This window comes from Podarcis melisellensis (genome assembly GCF_964234715.1).
Source record: "Podarcis melisellensis genome assembly, chromosome: 7".
NCBI lineage: Eukaryota > Metazoa > Chordata > Lepidosauria > Squamata > Lacertidae > Podarcis > Podarcis melisellensis.
Genome location: NC_138539.1, coordinates 2,723,803 through 2,740,642, shown reverse-complemented (window position 1 = coordinate 2,740,642; position 16,840 = coordinate 2,723,803). Strand labels below are relative to the sequence as shown.

Here is a 16,840-nt window from a genome sequence, read left to right as displayed (position 1 = left end):
GGCAAACATTAGGAAAGTGCCTTTAAAGAATCCCTCTCTCCATACCTCCTATTTTTGGAGAGAGAGAGGCTGCTCCATCTAGCACGGTCGCCTTCAGCAGCCCTCGGCTCTAGGAGTTTGCCCCATCCTCTTTTAAAGCCATCAAGGTTGCTCGCCCCCATTGCCTCCTGTGGGAGGGAGTGCCATAGCTTAACTTAAAAAAATAAAAAGGTAAAGGGACCACTGATCATTAGTCCAGTTGTGGCCGACTCTGGGGTTGTGGCGCTCATCTTGCTTTACTGGCCGAGGGAGCCGGCGTAAAGCTTCCGGGTCATGTGGCCAGCATGACTAAGCCGCTTCTGGTGAACCAGAGCAGCGCACGGAAGCGCCGTTTACCTTCCCGCTGGAGCAGTACCTATTTATCTACTTGCACTTTGACGTGCTTTTGAACTGCTAGGTTGGCAGGAGCAGGGACCGAGCAACGGGAGCTCACCCTGTCGCGGGAATTCGAACTGCTGACCTTCTGATTGGCAAGTCCTAGGCTCTGTGGTTTAGACCACAGCGCCACCCGCGTTACATTTAAATAACTACATGTAAATAAATCCTCTCTTCTATCTGTCCTGAACCTTCCAACAAGAAATGGGCCTGGCAGTAAGAAGGCAGAATTTTGCCTTGGAATTTTGTGGCGGCAGGGCCAGCTGTGGCTTTTGGGCCGCCCGTTTCAGGGACTGGCCGGACAGTGAGGAGTGGGCACTGGGAGACGGAGGGGTTGGAGACTGACTTGGAAGAAGGGAACGTCGATCTGAGGGAATGTGTGGCAGCCAAGAGACAAGAGCCAGAGGCAGGAGAAGCTGCAGGATTGGAGAGTGAAGAACAGGGCAGGAGGAGGGAGAGAGAGGTCAGGCTGGTGGGGACTCACTGCCTTCCACATCTCCTCCTGCTGCTCCCGTGTCTCCTGCTCTACTGTCTCCCAGGACCAGGAGAGGGGTGAAGAGGGAGGAGCAGGAGCAGGTTACACGCAGGTGAAGTCTGCTTCTGCTTGCGTGCAGCTCGGGTGGTGGAGATACCTAAGCTGAGGTCGTGGTGGGCAGGGGTCTCTCTGTTGCAACTACTGCCTCAACAGGTGCACACCTAGGAGTAACTTGTGAGTGTACTTTCGATAATATAGTGGTACCTTGGTTCTCAAATGCCTTGGTACTCAAACAACTTGGAACCCAAACACTGCAAACCCAAAAGTATCGGTAAGTGTTCCGGTTTCCAAACTTTTTTCAGAAGCCAAACGTGCTCCGTTTTGAGTGTTACACTTCTGTTCTGAGTGTCATGCTGAGGTCTGCTTTTGCTATTTATTTTGTGATTTTGTTTCTGCGGCTCTTTTTCGTTTTGTTTTTGTGACTGTGTGGAACACAATTCAGCTACTGATTGATTGATTGATTGATTGACTGCAGTATGTTGTTTATTGTTTTCATTTTATGAATCACTGGTCTCATTAGATAGTAAAATTCATGTTAAATTGCTGTTTTAGGGGTTGTTTTTAAAATTCTGGAACCGATTAATCCATTTTGCATTACTTTCTATGGGAAAGCGTGCCTTGATTTGGGAACGCTTTGGTTTTGGAACGGATTAAGTTTGAGAACCAAGGTCCCACTGTAGTTAATTCTTCACATTCCTCGCCTGACGGTGCAGTGACACCCACACGGCTGCAGTATTGTGAAGGAACGTAGCCAGGGCTGGCACACCCATGAGGCAAGGCGAGGCCACTGCCTCGGGCGGCAGGATCCCCAGGGGCAGCAGATCCCAGTGGTCAATCTTGATCCCCTGCTTTGTTCCCAATCGCTCATCCCTTCTTCCTTGGCCGGGGTGCATTTGTGTGTCAATTTGTGGTCCACCTCAGTTGCCAGAATGTACTGGGCCAGCCCTGCATGAGGCTTCCGTGTCTCAGGTGATGGCAGCCACTGGAAGCAGCATAGACCAGCGTGGAGGCAAAGGTGACTTGAGGCCAGGGGATGTGCTTGCCCTACCTGTGGAGAAAGGTATGGAGAAAGAAAGGCAGGGGAGGTTTCCCCTCCCTCTCTGACAGCGCCAGAAAGTGGGTGCATCCAGCAAAGCTGATGGGTACGTTGGGCAAAAGGAAGATCTTCCTATCGTTGTGGGCTTGTGGAACTCTCTGCCACCAGATGTGATGGTTGCTAGCTTTAGAAGGGGGTTGGGCAAATGCCTAGAGAAGACAGAGGAGGAGGAGAAGTCTGCCCAACGGCTGCTAGTCATGATGGCTGGAGGGAACCTCCAGGTTTCATCGGTGGTGGTAGGACAGCAATGGGTGGTTGCCTTCCAGTCCTGGTTCTGAATTCTTCTGCTAGGGCATCTGGTTGGCCGCTGTGTATAACCCAGTGGGGTTACTCTTGTGCAACTAGGAGGAGGAGTTCCAGAGAGCACCTTGTGGTGTCTTTGTTAGAGGCTCAGGCTCTGAACTGGGAGAGGCCAGGGTTCGAATCCTCCCATTCACCAGGTAACCTGGGGCCAGTCACTGCCTCTCTCAGTCTAGCCTACCTGATAGGGTGGTTGTGGGGATTAAATGGGGGGGGGGACCATGTACACCAGCCTTCCTCAACCTGTGGTTCCCCAGGTGTTTTTGAACTACAACTCCCATCACCCCCAGCTAGCAAGGCCAGAGCTCAGGGATGATGGGAGTTGTAGTCCAACAACATCTGGGGACCCACATGTTGAGAACCGCTGATGTACACCATCTTGAGCTCCATGGAGGGAAATAAAAGTGGGATATAGATGCTCCATGATCACTGCAGATGGTGACAGCAGTCACGAAATTAAAAGACGCCTGCTTCTTGGGAGAAAAGCAATGACAAGCCTAGACAGCATCTTAAAAAGCAGAGACATCACCTTGCCCACAAAGGTCTATATAGTTCAAGCTATGGTTTTCCCAGTAGTGATGTATGGAAGTGAGAGCTGGACCATAAAGAAGGCTGATTGCCAAAGAATGGATGCTTTCGAATTATGGTTCTGGAGGAGACTCTGGAAAGTCCCATGGACTGCAAGAAGATCAAACCGATCCATTCTGAAGGCAATTAGCCCTGAGTGCTCACTGGAAGGACAGATCCTGAAGCTGAGGCTCCAAGACTTTGGCCACCTCATGAGAAGAGAAGACTCCCTGGAAAAGACCCTGATGTTGTGAAAGATGGAGGGCACAAGGAGAGGACAAGATGGTGGGACCGTGTTCTCGAAGCTACCAGCATGAGTCTGACCACACTGCGGGAGGCAGTGGAAGACAGGAGTGCCTGGCGTGCTCTGGTCCAGGGGGTCACAAAGAGTCGGACACGACGAAACGACTAAACAACAACAACAACAACGATGCAATAAATAAATTTTGAAGTCCTACACCTACGTTCCAATCGAGAGGCGGCCATCAGTCAAAGGTGGGGAAGAGCAACACCTGGCGAGGAGGGACTCTGGCAGCAAAAGATTGCTAGCAGATTCCCTTTTGCTAACAGCGTTTTGCAGCCGGACCCCTGGTTTTTGTGGCGGGAGACCATCCCTCCGAGCCGAAGGCAGAGTCGATGGGGCAGCCTTTCTCCACAGCCACCGGTCCAAGTCACCCAGGCAGCACGTGTACAATTATTTTAAAATATTCCAATTTAAATGAAAATATAAAAGAGATACTTAGAATATTTATTCTATTAGTGAACGTGCTTACCGCATCACTTCTGGAGTGTCAGAAAAACATTCTCCTACAGATGATGGATAGCAGCCCGTAATTATATCGGGGGGGTGGTGGAATTGCTGAGCGTGCCATATTTAACTGGGGAGAGGAAATACCCAGCCTGGGCCATCGAGGGTTAATTTTATTCTCTAAATAATATAAAAAGTGCTGAGTCTGTTCCTTTTGCACAAAGTAGAAAGTCCTCAAATGGACCCCGGAGAGTTTATAATATTCTACTGAATCAAGTAAAAATGTTAACCTTGCTTCATAAAACGATGGCTTGTTAAAGATGCGCAGTCCCTTTTCTTGTGAATAATTTAGAAAGGGAGTAAATCTCTTCTCGTTCTGCCTTTCCCCCCACTCTTTCTCTCCCCTTTTCCTACTCTTGTGTCCGATATGCGGCAGGGCACAGCTGTCTGCAGTTTTAGCTTTTAAAAGGGCAGGCAAAGGCGGGGAGGCAGCTGAGGTCGGACCTGGCGCTGCCCGTGTGTGTTCTAGAAACCCAGGGTGCCAATCCTGCCTTCTGGGCACTGGGACTCTGTGCCAGGGACAGAGGTTCCCTTGAGAGATCCCCCAGGGGCTCCCCACCCTTCGTGGAACAGGCAATTTGCTTCTGTCATGCTGAGATTAAGAACAGCCTGCTTGACCAGCCCAGTGGCCCATCTCAGCCAACGTCCTCTTTTCACAGTGGCCAACTCTCCCCTCCTGGGGTTTCCAGCAGCTGCTATCTAAATAATAATAATAATAATAATAATAATAATAATAATAATAATAATAATTTATTATTTATACCCTGCCCATCTGACTAGGTGGCTTCCAGCAAAATATTAAAATACATAAATTCATCAAATATTAAAAGCTTCCCTAAATGGGACTGCCTTTTAAAAGTAAGATACAGTGGTACCTCTGGATGCGAACGGGATCCGTTCCGGAGCCCCGTTCGCATCCTGAAGCAAACGTAAGACGCGACTGTGCGGGTCGTGTTTTGCCACTTCCGTGCATGCGTGTGGTGTCATTTTGAGTGCCTGTGCATGTGTGGGCGGCGAAACCTGGAAGTGATGTGTTCCGTTACTTCCAGGTCGCCGCGGAGCGCAACGCGAAAATGCTCAACCTGAAGCGTATTCATCCCGAGGTATGACTGTAGTTGTTTCTGTCCTTGACATCTGACGGGAGGGCGTTCCACTGGGAGGGCACCACCACCGAGAAGGCCCTCTGCCTGGCTCCCTGTAACCTCACTTCTCGCAGCGAAGGAACCACCAGAAGGCCCTCAGCACTGGATCTCAGTGTCTGGGCTGAATGATGGGCTGGAGACGCTCCTTCAGATATACTGGACCGAGGCCATTTAGGGCTTTCAAGGTCAGCACCAACACTTTGAATTGGGCACGGAAACATACTGGGAGCCAATGTAGGTCTTTCAAGACCGGCTTTATGTGCTTCCACCCCCATCGTTCAGCCCGGACACTGAGGTCCAGCTCCGAGGGCCATCTGGCCCTGCGAGAATCGAGGCTACAAGGAACCAGGCAGAGGGCCTTCTCAGTAGTGGCGGCCACCCTGTGGAATGCCATCCCTTCAGATGTCAAAGAAATAAACAACTATCTGACGTTTAGAAGACATCTGACGGCTGCCCTGTTTAAAGGTAAAGGGACCCCTGACCATTAGGTCCAGTTGTAACCGACTCTGGGGTTGCAGCACTCATCTCGCTTTATTGGCCGAGGGAGCCGGCGTACAGCTTCCAGGTCATGTGACCAGCATGACTAAGCCGCTTCTGGTGAACCAGAGCAGCGCACGGAAACGCCGTTTCCCTTCCCTCCGGAGCGGTACCTATTTATCTACTTGTAATTTGACGTGCTTTCAAACTGCTAGGTTGGCAGGAGCAGGGACCGAGCAACGGGAGCTCACCCCATTGCGGGGATTCGAACCGCAGACCTTCTGATCGGCAAGTCCTAGGCTCTGTGGTTTAACCCACAGCGCCACTTGCGTCCCTCATATTGAAATACTCTCCCTCAATAAGGCCAAACTTAGATTCACAAAATGTTTAGGGGTATGCGTACCCCCAGAAAAAAAGCACTGTACTGTATATAAAAACTTTGCTTCCCATTTAATTCCTGGTCGAGGGCGCTTCAGCTGATCCTGCCCTGTTGCAACCAAGGCAGCTGCCTGGCTGTGGCAGCCTCTCCTCCCTTCTCCTGCTGGCCTCTGATGCTGCCAGGATGAGCACCACTTCACCTCAGAAGCTGCATCCCTCACTTTTTCCTTCCTTTCTTTTCTGTGTGCCTTTTTTGTCTTTATGCAAGGCAGCCACTTAAAAAAAAGATCCGTTATTGTTTAGAATTCCTGGCCTGCTCTCTCCCTTTTCCGTTAAGGACCTTTTGAGAGTGTCTCCACGGGGCCTCTCTGGATTGGTAAAATAAACCTTTGCTGATGCCGTGTGGTGTAATTTTGTGCTGTGCGGGGTTCTTGCGGAACCGCCTGTTTTTCCGCCGCTGATTCCTTTGACTAGAAATCACCTGCCTTGCGTGAAGAAGATGAATTCCTCTCCTTTGTTCTTCCAGACTCAGGCTATCTCTTCTGCATTTGCCCCATGGAATAGAGGGAACCTTCCAGCAGCCGCCTTCTGTTTCGGCTCGTAAATGCCTGCCGAAAACTTTTCTATTCCATCATGCCCACATGGGCAATTAAGAAGACGTCTTTCTGCAATTTAACTTCCGATTTTAACTTCTTAAATATTCAATTATTCAAATACAAGAACCGTTTGCGACAATTGTACATGTGGTTTCTGTTGGGCGGTTTTATGTACAGTTGTCGCACGTGGCTCTTGTATTTGAATATTTTTAAGAACAAATGCTTAAACGGCTTTTAAAACCAACTCAGTGGTTAGTGGCTTTTCCTGGGATCTCCTTGCAGCCTTGATCATCAGCAGATCACCAGCTTTGCATGCAGAGGATCCCAGGATCCTTTGAGAGCGTCTTCGAATAGGGTTGGAAAATGTCCCCTGCCTGAAATCTGAAGAGAGCTGCTTCCAGTGGAGACAAGAGTGAGATAGGTGGACCAATTGTCTTGCCCTCCTTAATCCCTCATCCAGTTTGCCCCACTTCTTTTAATGCTAAATATCCCAGAGGACCCCATTGGGACACTACAAGGGACTTTCACTGGCCTGGGATAGAAACAAACATAGGGATGTTCCAGTGCCCTTGACATTATACATCTGGACCCAGACTGGAATAACATGGATCCAGCCTTGTTCTGAACCTCGGGAACAGGCTAGGCTCATGCCCACAGAAAGCAGTTCAAGGGAGCTGGTCTTCAACAGCCGCAGTGGGCTGTGGGAGTGTCCTGAGTTCCTTGAAGCACGTGCTCCATTTTCTCTTTTTCTCTTTTTGAAATCATCTTTATTGATTGGCAACACCATCTTACAAATACATTACAAATGGTTACAACAGAGTTAAACACAAAAATGACAAAGAAAAATATAAAGAAAATAAAAATAAAAAGCAACAAAAAAGAATTAACAATAAGAAAAGAATATCAGTTATAGCATCATATCTTATCCAATAAAGTCTTCTGGAAGAAACTTCCAATCATTCTCGTTATACTTTTCCTGTTGTCTTAATTTTATCACACAGTTTGTTTTGTAGCTTTTTCTGTATGTTTCTCTAAGATATTTACTCCATTTGTTTATTCTACACAAGTATCATTCAATTCTGCTAGGATAGTATCATTTTTACAATATAATCTTATATATTCCTTGACTAATTTCCATTCTCTATATACTTTTTGATTTGGGGCTCCCCTAACTTTTCCGGTCAGCTTTGCTAATTGAAAATACTCTAACATGAGTGATTGCCAATCTATTATTATTGTTGGTGTTGTTTCACATTTCCAACTTCTGGTGACAAGTATCCTTGCAGCCGTAATTGAGTACATAAACAGTGGTCTTGTGTTTTGCTTTTTTTCTGTTGGCTCCGTTTTCTGAGGCCGCTTGGTGGCTGTCTCTCTGCAGACCCATTTGAGTTGGCAGAGGAGAAAACTCCCAGGCCGTAGAGACTGTTTCTGGACGTGCTTCTGTTTTCGGCAGGATGCTGCGTGCCGTCCCTCCTGCGCAGGAAGAGGTGATTGCTTTTGCGCCACACAGAGCATTTCTTCAGGCAGGAAACCCCCCGAAGTATTCTCTGAAGATGCCTGCTTTGGAGACCAGGGCTTTGTGTAATTGCAAAGCTTGCTCTCTTGCCCGCACAGCTCTCCCAGCCAAAGGCAGACTCCAGATCTTTCCGGATCCCATCTGTTTGCAGCTTATGCTTCCCCCATCCAGGAGATCTCTGCTGCTTTGCTCTGTGCTTTGATCATTTGACCAGCCTTTTCCTGGATTAATCCACAGCTACAGCAGCGCAGAAGCAGCAGCAGCAGCAGCAGAGGCGAGCATGACGGAGGCCAGTGATCGGAACAGAAGCTTTTGATTTAAAGGGCTTAGCAAACTCTCCGAGAGTCCCAAACAATCCCCGCCGCTCTGGCTTTAACCTCCAAAGATTTCTGCAGAGATACCTCTTATTTACCCACCACCGTAATGGCATAATGAAGGCCCCCACTGCTTCCTTAATATAACCGCTGCGTCTTCTGTGACTTTCAGACACTTATGCTGTAAATGTTGCTTATCAGTACAAATGGGAACTGTTTAATAGCTTGGGCAAGTTTTGATAAAAAAAGAGAGAGAGAGAAGGGGGGAATAACATCCTCCCCTTTGATAATAGTCTGTGATTATCTTCTCAGTGGCAACAGCTTCGCAGACACCGCCGTCCTCTGACTGCTGGTCTCCCTCCTGTGTTATTAACTCCTGCCGAGAATGTGCTCACAAGCCAGGGAGGAGTGGCGCTGGTAGCAGATAGCGAGGGCAAAGGCTGTGCCCAGGACTAAGTGATCCACCCTGCCAATTCATTAACGGAGGCTGAAAGCCCCCAGCGTGGGTGTTACGTCCCTGCTAAAGGAGTCGGGTGAACGACACAAGTTACAGAGCATGCAGGTGTTCCTTGCCAGAGGGCAAGCAGTGATTGCTGGCTTCATCAGCCAGGCTTGAGGTGCCTGTTGCTGGTTTCTGGGGCAACATGTTTTGACTCCTGATAAACATTGTGCCGTAACACATCCGGGGATGGAGCGCGATCCTCTCTGCCTCACAAGCCGCTTGCCTTGTTCTACTTTCTCTACGGCTCCTGGGCGGGTGTGTGCTGGGAGCAGGGCCTGTGAATGTCGCTGGAGACCTATAGATTGTGTGGTGTGTCGAATGGAGTTGTCACTCCCCCTGTTTTTAGCCTTATGGAGGGTTTTGCACAGCCTGCAAATGGGAAGAAAGTGCCTCTAATGATTCTTTGTCCTGTGTGCTTCCAGGTGACCTATTTATTTATTCCGATCTGTTCATAGGGAGGTTAGATGACGTATCAAGCAGACAGGTCTCCCCGCACTTTTCATTTCCCTATCCTTATCTCAAAAAGTGATGATGACGATGATGATTAATTAAGTTTATATGTCACCCTCCACCTGAAGATCACAAAAAAATACAAAATGAAAACGCAAAATACATAACATAATAGCAAAATGAAAAACCTCAAATAACCCACACTCCCACAATCACATTTAAAAGGCCATAGATTGTTTAATCAGGCAAATGTTTGGTTTTTCAGAGGAACGCTTTTGCCTGGCACCTAGAGATCCATCAGGAAGACGCCAGGCGAGCCTCCCTGGGGAGAGCATTCCACAAGCAGGGGCCACTGCAGATTTCTTCACTGAGGATTTTCAAACAGAGGTTGGGCATCCACCTGCCAGGGATTCTTCAGCTGTGATTCCTGCATTGCAGGGGGTTGGACTAGATGGCCTTTGGGGGTTCCCTTCCGACTCTACATTTCCATGATTCTGTGATTCCATTGAAATAAAAAAATTCAGGTCTTATATGTATATACATAATAGATGTTCATAAATGTACCAACCAAGCACGTACATAGATATGTGGACCACATGTCTGGAGCAGCACAGGAAGACTATCCTGAAACCATTTTGACTCCCAAACTGACCAAATGTTTTCTCTGGAAGGAGGGAGTGTCTCAAGAATTGGGTAATTATCATCTCAAATAAATGGCCAGACTACCAGGAAAGGCAATCAGATAAGGCACTATCAGATAGCCTGGCAGACAGGAAAAACAACAGCATTCAAATTTCTGTTGTAGACCACCTTTTCTGTGATGTAGATATGATGTTTGTGGGGGTGGTGGTCTTGAGCTACACCCCTTCTGTGATGTATGTATGATGTATGGAGGGGTGGTCTTGAGCTCCAGGGCAGGGAATTTAAAATGCCTATATAAGGGTGGGCACACCATTGTTTGGGGTCCTCCTCCTTTCCTGTATGTGAAGGGGGCACTCTGTTGCAACAGTTCATAAAGATCAGGCTTACTAGCTGCTTTGCTTCTCAATATTCTCTGGTTGGCCTCTGTTATTTTCTCCGACCAATGGAGAACCTACAAAGGACTCTACAAGGGCTCTTGTGTCCCCCATAAGGGAATAAGGGCAGATTTTTGTTTATTACACCACAGAATTTCACAGCTGGGGTCACATCGAGGGGGATCCTGCCACCGGACTTGTGGAATTATTTACGATTTGGGGCAGCCCCGCTTTTGTGGATTTCTCTCAGAGGCCACGGCAGCTCCTCTTTTAGGCCTTGTCGGGGCCTGAGATTCATTCGCCATCAGGCATCGTTTCCCCCCAAGAGTTTCACCGTCAGGGTTGCAAAGCAAATACGCTGCAGGAAAAGCCGCTGCAGATCGATAGCTGTAAGTTGACGCTTGGGCAGGCGGCTCTCGGGTCTCTTCCTCCGTTAAAGAATAGAACGAGGACGCTGTGCCCTATAAATATGTGGAGGCATCAGCAGAATCGGGAGGGCAAGGCCGCCAGATGCAGCCTCTGCTGCAAGGAGCAAACAGCATAAAAGGCTCGGCTGGAGGCAGCGTTTAAAAGCTCCATTTGATGTATATTTAAAACTGCGTTTTTAAAACATGCATGAAATCACCCTCTGCGAAGTCGCGTTCAGTCACTAGGCCACTGGGCACATAGCGCCAGGCCAAACCATGACTTTAACGTTAAATAAGTTGGCGTTCTTGTTATTAAATATACCAAGAAAAAAGCACACCAAGAACTCAGGCCAGCGTAAATTTCAGCAGTGGGAGTGGTCCCTACTCACAAGTCAATAGTAACAAAAATCTAATCCATTCAAAAGTATGTATTCTGACAAGAATTACAAACTCAAGTAGAGATTACAAACTCTAACAGAGATTACAAACTCAAACTCATAAAGATATGTATAACACAATAATTTGTTATAAATATTTTCTCTTTTTCTCGCAACAATAATGTTGATCCTTATAATTTATCAGCTTGCAGATAGAGACTCAGTTTCAATGTATTCACCTTCATCAGCTAATTTTTAAAGGGTTGTGTGAGTTTGAAGACTTTCGGATAAATATATCCTGTTATTTTCTGCGTTTCTCAGGGATAACAACTACGTGTGTGTAGATCAGCGTGTATCTTGAGCTTTTCTGTGCATTCAGACTTTGCCTGAACTAGGATCTAGGAAATGTGTGGCTTCCTGGACTGGAGACGGCAGCTGCAACAGACTCTCTCTGCTGCTGCTTCCTGAGGCTAAACCACGTCTGAATCCGAATTCACGTTTTGTCTTGCTCCAGACAAACCGAGTAGCAAACCCTGCTTGCAGTTGCTATTATAGGCTCTGCCGTTGGCCATTAGCATTGCTCTCCAATGTTAGAATATATGTGAAAAACAGGAAAACTAGTTTGACACATATACCACCGTTGCTTTGTAAATGGAGTTTGGAAGGACCCTTCCGTGCCATTGCTCCGTGGACCAGATAAATTTGCCCATTCTCCTTCCTCTGAGTCAAAGATGCTTAGGCTGGGTTGCCTTCCAGGTTTTAATGGCAGGAAGCAGGAATTCCGAAAGCTTCTTCCATCTGTGGAACAAGAGGGGGGAAAGCCATCAGAGAGGCTGTTTACTAGCTGCCAGTTCCAAACTGCCTTGGGAAAGCCTTCCCTCCAGCCCTGTTGATGGCTTCCCAAAAGGCGCCCGGCATTAGGGACTTCCCGGAAAAAAGTGCCACTCAAACACCCTGACCTCCATCCAGAGAGCTAATTCTGCGACTCAAAGGCTCTTCTGCAGAGGTCACCTGGCAGAAACATCTCTCAGACCTGGAGCTGTTTGCAGCAGAGATTGAGCTTTGGGTGTGAAACGGCTTTTGGCAAAACTGGACGTTTCTGTGCATGGCATGAGTATCCATCGTTAGATATGGAAAAGTGTGGGGGGGTCAAGGCCACAGGGTGATTGAAAAGGGGGGAAGGGAACTTTTCTTTAAGCATGACTAACAACCCCAAAGTGCAGTCGCCAGGTCTTAACACCATAACGTATACGAAGCAAGCAAACAACAAATGGTAAGAGGGAGAAACGGTGACACACCAATATAAATCAAGACATCCATATTTCCCAAGCTGGCGTTGAGCATCTATGTCTAAAGCATAGGAAATAAAATCCCAGCAGGTGACACAAAAGTGCTCTGGAGGCCAGTGAAAGCCTTTCATGCTAACCACATATTCAGGAATCACCGTTGTGGGGAAGCCTGAACAGGGGATTTAATTATTTTAGATATTTCTTGATAGGCCCGAAACCAGGACAGTGAAACCCGAGGGCATTGCCGCCAAAGACGGCTTCTGGTTTTGCTTCGGATCATATAAACATGGTGACATTTTCTGATTTTGCTACAAACCCAACTAAACGAAGCTCCTGGCCGTTTCTGAAGTTAGCAACCTTTGCAACGCACCTGGAATTGCTATACATCCATGTAGGGCAGGAAACAGCCCTCGGAGGATCTCTAGAGATCAGTCCTCTTAAGATCTTGTGCAATCTGCAGTCACTTCCCAGATCATGACACCATCGGCATTGAAGGCCTCCCATAGGGCCTTCTTGGTGGCTGCCCCCAGGAAACGTTGGAACTCCCTCCCTAGAGAAGCCAGCCTGGCTCCTTCCTTGTTGTCCTTCCGCTGGCAGGTGAAGTTCTTTTTTGTTCCAACAGGCCTTTGGGAACTGACATGTTTGTTTAATAGATTTAAATAGTGCTGTTCTGTTTTTGCTGCCTGCATTCTAATAGATTTGCTTGTTTATATTATTTTAATTCTAGTAAAGCATAATTACTTTTTAACAATTGTCTTTTGCGTTTTATCTATGCTGGTTTTTAAAAATATATCTTTATTAATTTAAAATAAATACATTTATGAGAAAACAGACGTACATACAAGTAAACAAACATACAATCAAACACACAAATAACAGAAAAATCAAACAAACCACCACACTATAAGATACAAGAAGATTAATATAATTATCATCATATATACTCCTGATACTGAACAAAATTGTAAAACTTATAGAGAAGAAATTTAAAACTGACTTCCAATTAATCTCACTGTACTTTATCTATCCATTACTTTATACCGCACAGTTACATATTTCTTATATAATTTCTTTTTACCTCCCTACGAACTTAAATTTATACAGTACAGGGATCAGTCTAATTCTGCCAAGATGTTTCCTTTTATTCCATAATTTTATAAATATTCTTTAAAGAGTCCCCAATCCTTATAGACTTTTTGTTTTGGTTGACTTCTTACTCTTCCTTTTGCTTTCGCTAGCTGCAGATATTCTACCATTAGGATTTGCCAGTCTTCTGTGTTGGGTACTGTTGTGTTTTTCCAATTTCTTGCTACTAAAAATCTGGCCGGCGTTATTTCGTACATGAACAATGTTCTTTTCGATTTCCCTATTTCTTTTGGCAAAATGCTTAATAAAAATATTTCTGGCCTATTATCTATGCTGTTTTGATGTGCGTAAGCCAGCTTGAGCCCCAGCCTGGGATGAAGGCGGGATTTACACAAAAATCGCCAGCATCACCTTTGTGGTTCCTTCCAACTCTGCAATTCTGTGATCATCACCATGAGGCCAGAATGCTGGTCAGGATGAGCTCCTTTGGCCTTTCCTAGCATCTGGGCTCTCTGTTGGCAAGGCGATGTCTCCTTGACATCACCTTGCCAACAAAGGTCCGTATAGTTAAAGCTATGGTTTTCCCAATAGTGGTGTATGGAAGTGAGAGCTGGACCATAAAGAAGGCTGATCGCCGAAGAATGGATGCTTTTGGAGGAGCCTCTTGAGAGTCCCATGGACTGCAAAAAGATTAAACCTCTCCATTCTTAAGGAAATCAGCCCTGAGTGCTCACTGGAAGGACAGATCCTGAAGCTGAGGCTCCAAGACTTTGGCCACCTCATGAGAAGAGAGGACTCCCGGGTAAAAACCCTGATGTTGGGAAAGATGGAGGGCACAAGGAGAAGGGGACGACAGAGGACGAGATGGTTGAATAGTGTTCTCAAAGCTACAAACATGAGCCTGACCAAACTGTGGGAGGCAGTGGAAGACAGGAGTGCCTGGCGTGGTCTGGTCCAGGGGGTCACGAAGAGTCGGACACGACTAAACGACTAAACAACAAAAATCATCTGGGCTCATCTTCCATCCTTCTCACCCGCCACCGTCCTGACGGCTCAACTCTCCACGCCTCAACCCTCCTTTCTGCCCTCTGACCTGCACTTCCTGACGGATCTTCTTCTCCTCTCTACCCTCCCTGATTCCCTATTTTTTTTCTTTTTATGGTGCAACCTGCTAGCTGGCTGCGGTCCTGCTGGGGGCGGTAAAATTAGCAGCACCGACAGGTGGGCCGGATCGGGTGACCCAAGGAATGAGGTCGCTCCCTTCCAATGCTAAGCCCTCCTCTTCACCTCGGATGACATGTGCAGGAGTAACCGAATCCTCGTGTTTTGTTGGGTGTTAACGGAGCCAGCCGGGACGGAACATAAGCGCATGGCTCTTTCCACCATGCAACTGGACAGAAAACCGGGCGCGGAGGGGCAGATCTTTGTGCGCACCCCCTCTCCGGGGCACCAGCAACCCTCAGCTCCCACGCCAAAGAAGCGCCCCTTGCCTCGGAGGATGCTGAGCTGTGCTGCAATCCCCTTTGCCTTTCCCGTGACCCAGGTCCATCGTGATGGACATCCTCTCCCCAGAAGAAGGAGGCTGTTGCTCTGGGGGGAGGGAGGCCAAAAAAGATGTCGTCATAGGCGGAGGCTCAGCCAAGCTCAGAGCAGTGTGGAAAAGTCATTAGAAACTTGAGAATAGGACACAGCCTTGGAATTAATTACACACACACACACACACACACACACACACACACACACACGGTTTGTTTTCTTTATAGATGTAGAGACTTGAAAAGAAGCTGGTAAACAGAGCCTAATGCAATTATTGGCTGGGGAGTATCTTTTAGGGGGTGGGGGCCAGAGAGTGCTAGGATTTGACTGGGTCTGTGTGTTTAGAGGAGAAGATCTGAGGTGTTAGAGGAGGCAGAAAGATATCTCAAACGGGACAAAGGCACTTTCTGTGATTTGAAGAGAATGGGACCGGAAAAGAGGATGAGCGCCGTTGAGATGCCCCGGCAGGATTTGGCCCTGTCCTTTGGGGATGGGAGTATTTTTAGCTCTGGTCTGACGTACTCACTTGGATGTCCTCTGTGTAGCACTTGGGGGAAAAAGCCCTCACTTCTTGGGTGGGGAGTGTTGCCTTTATAAAAACATCTTGCTGCAATAGAATTATTTAGATCCTTGAAATGCATTTGAAATCTCTATATGTGTGCACAATGCAATAATAATAATAATAATAATAATAATAATAATAATAATAATAATAATAATAATATACCCCGCCCATCTGGCTGGGTTTCCCAGCACTCTGGGCGGCTTCCAACCGAATATTAAAAACAATACAGCGTCAGACATTAAAAGCTTCCCTAAACAGGGCTGCCATCAGGTGTCTTTTAAAAGTAAAATAGTTGTTTATTGCCTTGACATCTGCTGGGAGGGCGTTCCACAGGGCAGGCGCCACCACCGAGAAGGCCCTCTGCCTGGTTCCCTGTAACTTGGCTTCTCGCAGCGAGGGAACCGCCAGAAGGCCCTCAGAGCTGGACCTCAGCGTCCGGGCAGAATGATAGGGGTGGAGACGCTCCTTCTGATATAGTGGACTGAGGCCGTTTAGGGCTTTAAAGGTCAGCACCAACACTTTGAATTGTGCTCGGAAACGTACTGGATGCAAACAAACAGAAAACAAAAGTAGCTGTGATGGCTGTGTTCTGCTTGAACAGCTGGAGGCAGCAATGGTTCTGAGCAGCAGCTGATGGAAAAACACAGGAGGGGAAAATGCTTTTTGTGCTCGAATCCTGCTCATGGGTTTCTCCTTGCGGGTATTTGGTTGGCCACTGTGAGAACAGGATGCTGGACTCGATGGGCCGTTGACAAGTTCTTTCTATGTTCTTAACCACAATACTGCTTGCAGCATCTTTCCTCGACCCATGACCTCCAGATGCTCTTCGCTAGAACTCCCAGGCGCATCCAGCCCTTGCACAGCCTCACTTGCTGCAGGTGATTGGGAGAGTTAGGGTGGGCGCAATGTCAGAAGGAAGCTCCGTGGCAGAGAAAGAGAGAGAGAAAGAGATGGCTATGGAAGAGGAAGGGAAATGGATGGGGCTTCCATGGCTGTGTGTGTGACTTTCATGGAATCATAGAATCATAGAATTGTTTGTATTTATTTATTTATACATACATACATACATACATACATACATACATACATACATACATTCCCCACCCTCCCCAGCCAAGACCGGGCTCAGGGTGGCTAACAACCAATAATAAAAACAAGTTGATTAAAATACAATTAAAAAGATTAAGATACATTAAAACATTAGGATGCAGCCTCTTCACAGGAGGAGAAAGGAAAATGAAAGAGGGGGAGGGAATCAAACTGATTCTAAGCCAAAAGCCAGGCGGAACAACTCTATCTTACAGGCCCTGCAGAAAGAAATCAAATCCCGCAGGGCCCTGGTCTCATGAGACAGAGCGTTCCACCAGGCTGGAGCCGGTGTTGAAAAGGCCCCGGCTCTGATTGAAGCCAATCTAACTTCCTTAGGGCCCAGGACCTCTAGGGTGTTGCTATATATGGACCTTAAGGTC

The 16,840-nt window shown here is 47.3% G+C and overlaps 1 protein-coding gene and 1 long non-coding RNA gene across 2 annotated transcripts in view; one reads left to right on the top strand and one right to left on the bottom strand.

Moving 5' to 3' along the window:
• Window positions 1–16,840, top strand: part of ZC3H3 (zinc finger CCCH-type containing 3) — a 262,076-nt gene that overhangs the window by 206,022 nt on the left and 39,214 nt on the right. The window lies entirely within an intron of this gene.
• LOC309374252 lies at window positions 12,971–14,333 on the bottom strand. Its single transcript, XR_014170454.1, has 2 exons — window positions 14,267–14,333; window positions 12,971–13,761 (listed from the first exon to the last, which is right to left on the bottom strand). It is a non-coding gene; the product is annotated as an uncharacterized lncRNA (long non-coding RNA).